At 48.2% G+C, this 12,126-nt stretch overlaps 1 protein-coding gene across 6 annotated transcripts in view; it reads right to left on the bottom strand.

Annotated features, from left to right (window-relative positions):
* Window positions 1-12,126, bottom strand: part of LOC142572725 (uncharacterized) — a 47,509-nt gene that overhangs the window by 12,945 nt on the left and 22,438 nt on the right. The window contains exon 1 of one of the 6 annotated variants that reach the window (XM_075682029.1): window positions 3,379-3,429. The exons of the other annotated variants lie outside the window; for them this stretch is intronic. The gene's annotated coding sequence lies outside the window, so the exon portion shown is untranslated. Of the gene's footprint in view, window positions 1-3,378; window positions 3,430-12,126 lie in introns of those variants that run through there. 6 annotated transcript variants of the gene reach the window in all.

A 12,126-nucleotide genomic window follows, 5' to 3' on the forward strand; every position in this document is an offset into this window, starting at 1 on the left:
AAATGTCAACAGAGACTTAGCGGACACAGGTCCAAGGACCAGCCTATGGTTGAGACGTGGTAGCAGGTAATACCTCCGGACTACCAGTCGTTGCTGTGGCTTTAACGGAGCTTTACTGACTCTGTCAAGCAAGCGCAGCAGTTCTTTTCTAGTAGGACGTTCTGTGCAAACTCTGGTCGAAAAAGTAATGCCTAGGCAATGCCAGGTGGATGCACACATGCTGGGTGCAATCGCCTTTCATGGATTGTGAACTCATCGTCACAAACTTTCGCTTACTTTTTCCAACAAGATAGTAGGATAACGAGTGAATATGATTTCTCTGCATTAGCCTCTAAGACCCTTGCTCTGAGGAATTTCTCCAAGTTCTTTAAATGAACCATAAGACCCTCAAATGAACTGATAGTAAGAATAAGATCTTCAGCAAAGGCCATCACTGAGACCTCTAGACCTTCACTTTGAACTTGGCCCTCTAGATGGTCGCACATCGTCATTCGAGAAGACCACTCTCAAGCATGCATTGAGCATTATCGATATGCCGGATCCATCCAGATAGCGTTTCGTTCTCTCTAACAGGTGGTGCTCTCAGAATGCCCTCCGGGGTGGCCTTGCAGTCAGCTTCTGCAGTTCCTCTCTGACAATTTTTGTTTTGTCCTGTGCAGAACTTTTTTTGGCTTCGTCAGAAGGTTGTCCAGCTTGAGAAGTCATGGTTGGTCGGAGGCGGTTCTTCACTTTTTCACCAAGTCTTCTGTAGTTGGGGGCTCTGCAATGTGATTTGATTGCGTCGAATGTCCTACTCTTGCAGTACTCCACAAGTTTCTCATTCACATACGTTATGCACACTTTGGGATATATACATAGGCTCAGTTTCTTTGGTTGCCACCAAATGTTCTTCTCTACCCCAACATATGCTATAACCCATGTTAAATCTATATCTACATTGAACTCTGACAAGCGCTCGTGATTTATATGCTGACTGAGGCCAATGCGAGCGCTAAAGCTTCTACCACACTTTCGACATAGCAGGTTCAGCTTACCCACAGCACACGGTCCTGCAGCTGCAACCACATCAGCCAAGGCAGCATTTTTGGGCACCGCCTGCAGCGGCCCAAACATCCTCCTCTGAACCACAAAAGATCTCAGAGGCCACTTTATTTTCGAGAGGCCATGCAGCACGCGAGCTCCTCTCCCGACTTGTCCTCTGACAACAGATCAGGCGGTAGTTGATACTGCCACCCATCTTTTGACCTTGTCCCCACACTCATCCAGGCTGACACCTGGTGGTTGCCGGCAGCCGAGCCACAAGGGTTCACCCATGGTTCATCAGCACGGCCTCACCAGGGCCTGGGTGGCCGGAGGGGGCCGAAGGCTGCATGCCGCTGACCAGCCTGCTAGGGCAAGCCTTTCTCCAACTCAGTCCTTGGTCATGCTTGTTTCATCAAACTCATTCGATTCGCCACTCTCAGTCACAGTTTCCCTAGCGGCCACTTTGATTGTTACCACCAGCGTCTCGTCTCCGTCCTCTGCTGCAGCTTCCTCTGGCGCTCTCATTCTTTGCCAATGCAGCTTTCACATCACTTTCTGAGTGGCGCATTCTAGTTTTATGAACATTCAACCCTCTTACAGTGTTGAAAGTACGGCTGCAAACCATGCACTCAAATTCAGGGCCAAGTGTATTCTGGGACTTGGGCTCACTTGTCTCAGCAGACGGGGCCCCAGCAGACACACGTCCTTTCGCTTGATACCTCAGCCACACTGCTGAGGTTTTCTCTCATTGTATTCTGTGCCATCAGTCAAGTGCAAACAGGCTAGCAAAACTGAATCTCGGAGCCTTAAGTTGCCACTCTTGTTGCGCCTATCTCACATGGTTTGGGTAAACAGGGCCCACCTTTCGAGAAACGGTGGCAGGGAGAACCATGAGTAGGTGACAATTGGACTTCTCCATTACTGCTCGATGCCACTCGAGGTCACCTTCAACAGCCCGCAGTGCCAGAAACGTTTGTATGCTAGTTTGAGCCTATGCTGGAGGAGGCTTTTGCAGGATTAACTGTACAGCAATTCACAGCCAGCACACTATGTGCAGAAAAAAAAAAGAAGAAGAGCCGGAGTGTCGTTTCCTTTTTACCTCTTAAGGCACAAGTGCAATGCAGAAGGCAAGATGAGGAGGGCAAAGCCAACACAAAGAGAGCAGATTGCAGTATGCAATCTCCTCAAGAGTGTGAGGCTGTGTCAGTGCAGACTGTCAAAGACACAGTTGATCTAACCACAGAAACTGTAAACAAACAACCTAAATTATGAGCAGCGGCCAGGAACGCAGTCATGCAGCCTATAAAACAAGTAGTGATGCAAACTGGGAACTTTAACGTGCCCCTTGCTAGTAATATTCACGACAAAAGACAACTGTTGTTTGTTTGATCTAAAATTTGGAATACACTACCACGACAAGCTAAAACGACTCAAAACTTCGCTTTGGATGTTCACAATTACATGTTGTATAATCTCTGTCTCACCGCCATGTAAATAACCTTGAACTTGTACTATTTGGTTAGGGGTCTAAATAATGACGTGCAAGTCTAAATATTATGATGATGAATAAACTTTGAAACCTGAGATGAATTAAACTTAAAACTTGAAACTGCGGAAGAGTGAGGGTGGGCTTGTACTGAATAAGAGCTTGCCCCCAGAAATTTCTGCCTCCATGCTGCTTCCTGTCAAGGAGAAAACACATTGATTGGTGCACTCCATGCAAGCAAAGGCAAACTTTCAATTATTATGAGCCTTAACGTATTCACTTACACCGCTAACAATGAACAGTGTACCTTATTGACAAAAGAATAAAAAAGAAAGCATGTCTCCCCTGCTCGACTATGACTGTTTGTTAACATGCTGCTTTCACACATGGGAAGAACAACAAACTGAAAGCTACTATCACCTGCAAGCAAACACCTACACAACCACCACAAATGCATACTAATTCAACACAACTGCATAGAGTATGGGCTCCTTGTGACCCACCACGATCACTTCCATAAATCAAAATAAACAATATGGCAACCACCGTGAATCATGGACAAACAAGAATGTCCGAATCAGAGAAATGGCTGTTTCATAGAAGTAAAGAACAAGCAACTTTATCACGGGACATCCGGTAAAGGAGAGTTGTGCTCCTTTCTTACCTTCTCTCTGCTCATGCATGCTTAGTGATGATGCTTTTAATTCTCATCTAAACATTATACAGAATCCAACGGCGTTTAGCTAAGCATGTATTTCCCACATGGCACAATTTATGGTTGCTAACTGCACTGGCAAGTTGATCTGCTACAACAAATGTAGAGGTAACTGAGGTTTAACTTTTTCACTCGAAGCATCTGTGCCTCATACCAGGCACTTTGCTGTAGGCACTTTGCTGTAGGCACGTTCCTGTCTCACCTCATTTCAAGCCTCCTGAATAAAATTAAAATGTGTGTAATAGTGTGATTGATCCATTGTCCTCTCATGTAATTCAAAGACCAGTGCTCTACCCATCAGCTACAGACGCATGCATACTTCTCTCCTGCCAAAGCCAACTACCGCTTTGAGATTATTGGTGTGTGCATCACATTAGGGTCATAGCCACAATTCCCTTTAAAAAGTGAGAGCACATGCGCATGCACAAATGCACAAATAATTGTAGACTTTACCATTGCATTTCACATGCGTCATGTCACATAAGTTTATAAAAGCAAGAGTGTGGCGGTTTCCACCATATTGTTATGCCCTGGGGCCGGCTCAAGTCACACAAAAGAGATTATAATAGTTATTCGCTGGAAAACAATAAATCAGCTGCCATGCCGCTGCTATCATCATTGTACTATTGTCAATGCCTCGCTGCTGTCGTCACGCACACTGTCATTCAAAGGACAATTGCTAACCTTGCAGGAACATGTTGGTCCATCTAGTAACATTTCGCAGAACCACAGCAATGCTGGACAGCCTGCTACCGTCAAAATGCTTTGCATTACATCAATTCCCACAGTGCGCGGGATCAGCATAATTTTTATTCATTGTTGCATCTGAAGAGGCAGAGATAAAATTTACCACACTTCCATGTACGGGTACACTATGAACATCATTGGAGCTCTGCTGCAATGCAGATCAAGTAATACAAGAAGATACTGATTATGACAGAAGATCAAATTCAAAAATGGAACTCTGCAAAGCCATGCGCATTAGGTGTTACATCTCAACACCATAACCGCAACAGTGGCCAGCTGTAATTACGTAGAAAGATACAGAAAGAAACAAAGAAGGAAATCCAGGGAACTTGACCGTGCTGTGCTGGTTGGCTACACTGCTCTTGGAGACAGAAAAATGGGTATTGTGTACTGATATCGCTTGTCACACTGCGTTTTCATGAGTGTCGCTTATCAGCCATGCAAGTAGCAGTTGGCGGATCACATGTTCATCACCCTATAAAAGGGCACTTCATCAATAAATGTTGTCTGTTCCACCCTGGCGTCCGTAGCGTGTCCTGCGTAGCGAGCAAGATAGCGAAAGAAGAACAGAAAAGAGCCGTCTTGCTGAGTTGTTGCAGCGAAGAAGCGTACGGGCTCATTGTAACTCTGCTGAAGCCAGCAAGACCGACAGCAGCAATCTACGACGAAATTAAGACGGCAGTTCGCAAGCAGCTGCATCCAAGGACTTCAGAGCTGCACGCAAGGTTCTTGTTCTACAAGAGAAACCAGACTGCTGAGCAAGCGGTTGCGACGAGCAGCTCCCGTTGGACATCATGATGCGAGATTGTTTCGTATGCGGCCTCCAGAACGAAGCAGTTCAACAGCGACTTCTCACAGACCACGACCTTATGTTCAAGGTTGCGTACGACACAGCCGCGACTGCAGAAGCAACAGCCAAGCAACAGCGAGACATACGCATGCAAGGCAGAGACGAGACAAAGGACTGCCAGTGCATGATACAAGCAACCCGCACGAAGCAAGACGCCACGGCAGAGGGCTCCAGTTGCTACCGTTGCGACGGTAAGCACGCTCTACATTTATGCAGCTTTAGAAAAGCGGCATGCTTCAAATGCAAAAGGGGTGCAGATATAGCGAGGGCTTGTCGTTCAAAAGATGGAAGTAGAGCAGCCCGGAAGACGGCCCCTGAGCAAAAGAGGAAAATTGAAAAGAGCAAGGGCGTGTACGAAGTGAGTACATTGTTTTCACTCTGTGAAGTGAATTAGCAAGAACAGAAGTTTATGGTTCAAGTACAGATACAAGGGCAAAAAGTCTCGATGGAGGTTGATTCCGGAGCCTCATGCTCGATTGTGAGTAAAGATACATTTCGAGTAATCAAGAGAAATCGGCGTGAAATACCACTCCAAGATTCTGGAACAACTCTTGTAACCTGGTCAAAGGACGCGTTACCGCTGCTGGGTCGAGCAACCGTCTTGGTAGAATTCAGGGGCCGAAAGGCAAAGCTGCCTTTGTTGGTAGTAAAGAATCGAGGCAACAGCCTGATTGGGCGAAACTGGTTTAGGCCGTTAGGCATTTTCTTGCGGGGAATCCAGCAAGTAAACGCGGAAGACATGTTCTCAAGATTTTCCGAGGTGTTTCGCAGGGACCTTCCTGGCTTCAACGGACCACCAGTTCACATCGAACTGAAAGACGACGCCCAGCCAGCATTTCTCAAAGGTTGACCAGTTTCACTGGCCCTCAAGGACGACGTGGGCAAGTAAGTGGATCGCTTGGTGCAACAAGGGGTATGGGAACCCGTCGCATACGCCAACTGGGCCACACCACTGGTAGTGGTAAGAAAAAAAGACGGAACATTACGCTTGTGCAGTGACTACCGCAGCACCGTAAACAAAGCTATTAAAAGCAACGGGTAAGGTTTGCCCACTACCGTGGAAATGCTCACAACTCTGGGTTCAAGCAACTTGTTTACAATGCTGGATCTAGCTCAAGCTTATCAACAGCTTACGCTAGACATGGAGTCGGCTGAAATGCTCACAGTTAACGCGATGAAGGACAGCACAAAGTCAAACAGCTGCCGTTTGGAATTTCGGCAGCGCCGTGGGTGTTTTAACGAGTCATTGACATGCTGTTAGCGGGCATTCTAGGCGTGAAAACCTATCTTGATGATATCTTGATTTCTGGCCGTCACGCAGAAGAGCATGTCGAGAAATTAGAGACCATGCTATCGCGTCTGCAGAATGCCTAGTTAAGAGTAAATAAGGACAAGTGCGAATTCAACCAAGTGAACATTGAATTCTTGGGTCACAGGATTGATGACACGGGAATACATCCGAGCCGAAGCAAGACAGGCGCCATCCATAATGCACCTGCACCCACAAGCAAAAAGGAGCTGCAAGCCTTCTTGGGGTTACTAAATTTTTACAGCAGTTTTCTCAAGGGCATGACTGAAGCAGCAGAACCACTCTATCGACTCCTCGTCTATGACCACGAATGGAAGTGGACAAGTGAGCACCAACGTGCGTTTGAGAGACTAAAAAAATTGCTTAGCTCCGACACTGTACTCATGCCCTATGACACCAAACGTCCTTTAATTTTGTGCTGCGACGCATCTCCTGTGGGAGAGGGGGCAGTGCTAGCCCATCGTGAGACTGACGGGAAGGAACAGCCCATAGCTTATGCTTCTCGGGCGCTTGGAGCCAGTGAATGTAACTATTCTCAGATTGATAAAGAGGGCTTGGCTGTTGTCTTTGGCGTAAAACGGTTCCACCAGTACCTTGATGGGCGAGAATTTAGGGTTATAACAGACCGCAAGCAGCTACTGGGCCTGTTTAACACGGACAAGAGAGTGCCTGAAGTTGTGTCACCCAGAATGCCCCATTACATTTTATGTTTTTCTGCATATAACTACAGCCTTCAGTACAGGCGAGGCCAAGACAACTGCAATGCCAATGCACTTAGTCATCTGCCAGCTCCGGGAGACGAAGACGAGCCACAGCCCCCCGGGGGCGTGCTCCTGTTGGAAGCGGTCGAGTGCGCACTGCTGCAGGTGGCGGACATCGCTATGCTGATCAAGAAGGACAAAGTCTCATCCATGGTAAAGGAATGGATCCTTAGTGGCTGACCGTCAACACAATTAAACAGCAAGTTCTCGCCTTACAAGGTGAGGAAGTCAGAGTTGCCATTGCATCGTGATTGCATACTGTGGGGGAATCGCGTTGTAATTCCTAACACAGCAAGAGAAAGTGTGCTTCAACTCCTGCGTGCAAATCACCCTGGGATGAGTGCCATGAAAGCGTCAGCTAGAGGGCTCATGTGGTGGCCGAAAATGGACCCTGAAATTGAAGAGTTTGTACGGCACTGTCAGCCATGTCAGAGTAACCGGCAAAGCAATCCCAAGGTTCCAGTGCATTTTTGGGTCAAGCCAAATCAACCTTGGAGTTGCCTACACATTGATTTCGCTGGCCCAGTTAATGGAGAAGTATTCTTAATTGTGGTAGACGCGTACAGCAACTGGGCTGAGGTCGAGGTCATGTCATCTATGAAGGCTACAGCTGTCGTCACCAGCTTATGGAAGATGTTTGCGACACACGGTGTGCCAGACATTATCGTTTCAGATAACGGCACAGCATTCACTAGCTCGGACTTGCAAATGTTTCTAAAGTGTAATGATGTGCATGCTATTTTCACTGCACCTTCTAATGCAGTCAGTAATGGTAGGGCGGAGAGTATGGCAAGAGAAGTTAAAGAAGCATTAAAGAAGCAACAGGAAGGTTCGACGCAGTGCAAGATTTCGCAGTTCCTGTTTAAACAGCACGCGACGCCACATTTGGTCACGGGAAAATCTCCGGCAGAATTAATGATCGGACGAAGGCTGAGGGCAGCCTTGGACAGACTTTATCCAGACCGGCAACACGCGCCTGAACTGGCAACATGCGCCTGAACTACAACGACCGCAGATTAAGGGGTTCTGTGTCAGTGACGTGGTCTGTGTTAAAGGCTTTTGCCCAGGTCCAAGGTGGAAGGTGGCCAGGGTTGTGGCAGTCCGAGGCCCGGTATAGTAAATCGTCCAGCTAGACAATGGTGAGCACCATCACAGGCACCGGATCCAGTTGACGAGGCTCGAGCCGATCCAGTCCCAAGTGCAGACTACCACGTCAGGCTTCCTCCTACAGCCAGACAGCCACAACAGCTGCCGGCCAGCATGGAAGCAACCGCAGGGGCAAGTCCGGGCCATGCTACCCAAGACTCGGTCAAGCCGCGAAGATCAACACACTTTAGACGGCCAGTTGCACGTTATGGCATTGATGACTAACCATACATTTTGGAATTGTGTAACGAATCTTCGGAGAAAGGAATGTTGTGTACTGATATCGCATGTCACACTGCATCTTCATGAGTATTGCTTATCAGCCACACAAGCAGCAGTAGGCAGATCACATGCTCATCACCCTATAAAAGAGAACTGCATCAATAAACGTTGTCTGTTCCACCCTGGCGTCCGGCTGATACACAACAATGAGGAAAGATAAGATGGGGACTATCAGTGCAGTGTAAGCTTCACTGAAGCAATGTAAATACAGTTAACATATTGTAACAGATACGAAAGGCATGGACAAGAAGAAAAGAAAGAGAAGACGAAGACAACGAGGAGTTTGAGAGGCCGGGCTGCGCTGCGATCATGCTACGATCATCGTCCATCTCCTGTAATAAAACCATTTCTTCGCAGCTCTTCGTAACAGTCGTGGTGGAGGTGCGGGGTAATCGACACCCGAAGACGGAGGCTGAATCACAAGTTCTTCGACGGAGCTGTCGCCTTGCTGGACTCCCACTGAATCCACCGGAGTTGAATATGTCCTACGACGCAGACGAACAACGGCCCATTCCAACTGCTGCGCCGACCAGTTCCGTTCTACAACAGAGATGCGCGTCTCTTCGCCGGAAGATCGGACGAAGACGTCGAGGAATGGCTCATCCATTATAACCGAGTGAGTGCCGCCAACAAGTGGAACAGTGCTTCTCAGCTTTTGAATGTCGTGTTCTTTCTAACGGCTACTGCGTTGTTGTGGTTGGACAATCACGAGGAAACGTTCACAACATGGGGAAGATTTGTTTTGGAAATCAAAGAGCGATTCGGCGACTCCGTGACGAAAAAGAAAAGGGCAGAACAGACGCTACTGCAACGTGTGCAAGTGCCAGGCGAAACCTGCACGACCTACATTGAGGCAGTAATAAAACTGTGTAGGATGGTGGACTCTGTAATGTCCGAGGAAGACAAAGTCGGGCACATCCTAAAAGGAATTGCCGAGGATGTTTACAATTTCCTCATCGCAAAAGACAACCTGGCTTCCATCACTGACATCATTCGGCACTGTCGTACTTTCGAGCAACTGAAGGCAAGGCGCATCACGCCGAAGTTTGGCAGGCTAGCCAACGTGACGACAGTTGCAAGCGTGGACACCAACCAGCCCCTCGATCTGGCATCAACGATTCGATAAATAGTTCGGGAAGAGCTCAGCCTGCACGTGCAAGTGACACATCCAGGCACTCATAGCTTCCGCCTATCACCAGATTTCGAGGCAAATGTGGCATCCTTCTCCCCGTATCCTGCGGTGAGAGGCACTGAGGATTAAGAACTCGCGCCCCGACAGAAGCCACGTCTCTACGACAGAGGCCCTACTTATGACGCTCAGCCACGAGAGCAGCCGCATTTTCATCCCCGAGGCCCTGTGACATCTGTCAGGCCGCGACAAGAACAGCGCCAACCCTACTACTACGACGCGACTTGTGCACGATATAATGGATTTCAGCAAGCAGCAGAGACACGTTATCCACATGACAACGAACTTTCTTGCCGACCGCAGCCGCCGACCATTCGTTTCGAGGAAGACGCAACGAACCACGACCCTCCCGTGTGCTACAACTGCAGTTCCACAGGCCATATAGCTCGGTATTGTCGCTAAGGCCGTCAATCATGTAGGACACCACCGATGTTCTCGCCACCCAGAACCCGTACTTCATATGACTTGCGGACAACCGATTTGCTCCTAATGGACAACTTCTGACACGAGACCAGGCGCAGCGATTCACCAGCATCTGAGCGGAGTTTGACGCCACCAAATAACCGTTCCCGTCGCTCTCCTTCCCCTCGGCGCCGTTCTTCCTCACCGCCGCCGGGAAACTAGCATCCGCGGCCAATGGAGGCGTGGTTGCCGGACGGTCTTTGCAAAAAATACCTCTGCCTGTTGTGATGTTCAAAAAGAAAGTGAATGTCTCGATTGATGGAATACCGACCATGGCGTTAGTTGATACTGGGGCGACTGTGTCTGTGATGAGCCTCGCTTCCAAAAACCGGCTAGGCCACAAAGTTATGTTTTCTTGGAACGACGGTATTACCTTTCGTGGAGTAGGCAGCGAGTGGCTTCATCCCCTTGGTGTTTGTGTTGTGAGTGTTTTGTTGGCTGGGAAAGTGTTTGTGTCAGAATTTCTTGTTCTTTCCCGCTGTTCGCACAACGTTATTCTTGGTATCGATTTTCTTTAACAGTGCGCCGCTTCCGTGGACTACAGTTGTGGCGAAATATCATTGAACAAGTTATTTATATCAGCACATTCCGAACAAAGCTCGGGTGGTGAAGACAGGGACACAGACACACTCAGTGTTCTTGATGAAGTGACTGCACCATTGTGGTGCCTGACGCCCGTTCGTGTTTCTGCAACTACTGTTGATGCTGATTGTGTCGACCTTGTAGTTAGGCCTCTCCACATAAACTGTGCTAAAAAAGATATACTTGTGCCCTGCTCTGTCGTGTACATGACGAAAGGAGTCGCCACATTGTGGGCGCTGTTGTCCACGCCGGTTGTTCTTCCTCGTGGTATGAAAATCGCTCTCTTCGATGAAGCCGCATGTAGCTCAATAGCGGCACTAACTAAGGACGTCTCTACAGCTTGCTTTCCTTGCGATAATCGCCATTCTGAAGAGCTAATGCTTGGCATGATCAGCAAAGCTCTCGGTACATCGGAATGGCAAGCACTGGTACAAGTCCTTGCCAGACATGAGGCTGCATTCGACTTCACGCATGGAGACCCACCCCTTCATTTACCGTCGTCCCGCGCTCGTCACAGAATAGATACCGGCCCAGCACACCCCATCCGCCAGAAGCCCTACCGAGTGTCATCGTCCGAGTGCAAAGTTATTGCAAAGCAAGTCAAGGAGATGATGAACAAAGGTGTCGTTCAAGAGTCATCTAGTCCATGGGCAGCCCCAGTAATCCTGGTACGAGAAAAAGATGGCTCCTGGAGATTCTGCATGGATTACAGACATCTAAACGCAGTGACGAAGAAGGACGTCTACCCTCTACCGCGAATCGATGACGTCATTGATTGCTTACACGCTGCTTCTTACTTCTCAACACTTGATTTGCGATCGGGGTAATGGCAAATACCTATGGACCCTGCCGACATGGAAAAGACCGCTTTCGTGACTCCAGATAGCCTATTCGAATTTAATGTTATGCCTTTTGGCCTTTGCAATGCTCCTGCCACCTTTGAAAGATTCATGGACACAGTACTACATGGTCTAAAGTGGGAGATATGCATGTGTTACCTCGATGATGTTGTAATCTTTGGCCGCACGTTTGAAGAACATAACGAACGCCTCAGCCTCGTTCTCAACTGCATTGAGAAAGCTGGACTGGTCCTAAACTCAAAAAAGTGTCAGTTCGGCGAACGTCAAACACTGATCCTGGGACACTTAGTCGACAAGGATGGCATCAGATCCGATCCTCGTAATATTGAAGCAGTGAGCTCCTTCAAGCCACCACAGTCAGCACGAGAACTCCGCTCATTCATTGGCCTATTTTCGTATTTTCGTCGTTTTGTTCCCCGGTTTGCTGACATCGTTTAACCGTTGACAAGTATTTTGCGAAAAAATGCATCCTTCAATTGGACACCAGAGTGTGACGCATCATTCACTCAACTGAAGTTTATACTAACGTCAGCACCCCTCTTGCGTCCCTTCGATCCATCTTGCCCGACTGAGATTCACACTGATGCTAGTGGAATCGGGATAGGAGCGGTGCTTGTAAAACGTCGCAGTGGCGCAGAACATGTTGTCGCATATGCCAGCCATTGACTGAGGAAATCTGAACGCAAATATACGGTTACGGAACAGGAATGCCTG

The sequence above is a fragment of the Dermacentor variabilis genome, chromosome 2 (assembly GCF_050947875.1).
Source record: "Dermacentor variabilis isolate Ectoservices chromosome 2, ASM5094787v1, whole genome shotgun sequence".
Taxonomy (NCBI): domain Eukaryota; kingdom Metazoa; phylum Arthropoda; class Arachnida; order Ixodida; family Ixodidae; genus Dermacentor; species Dermacentor variabilis.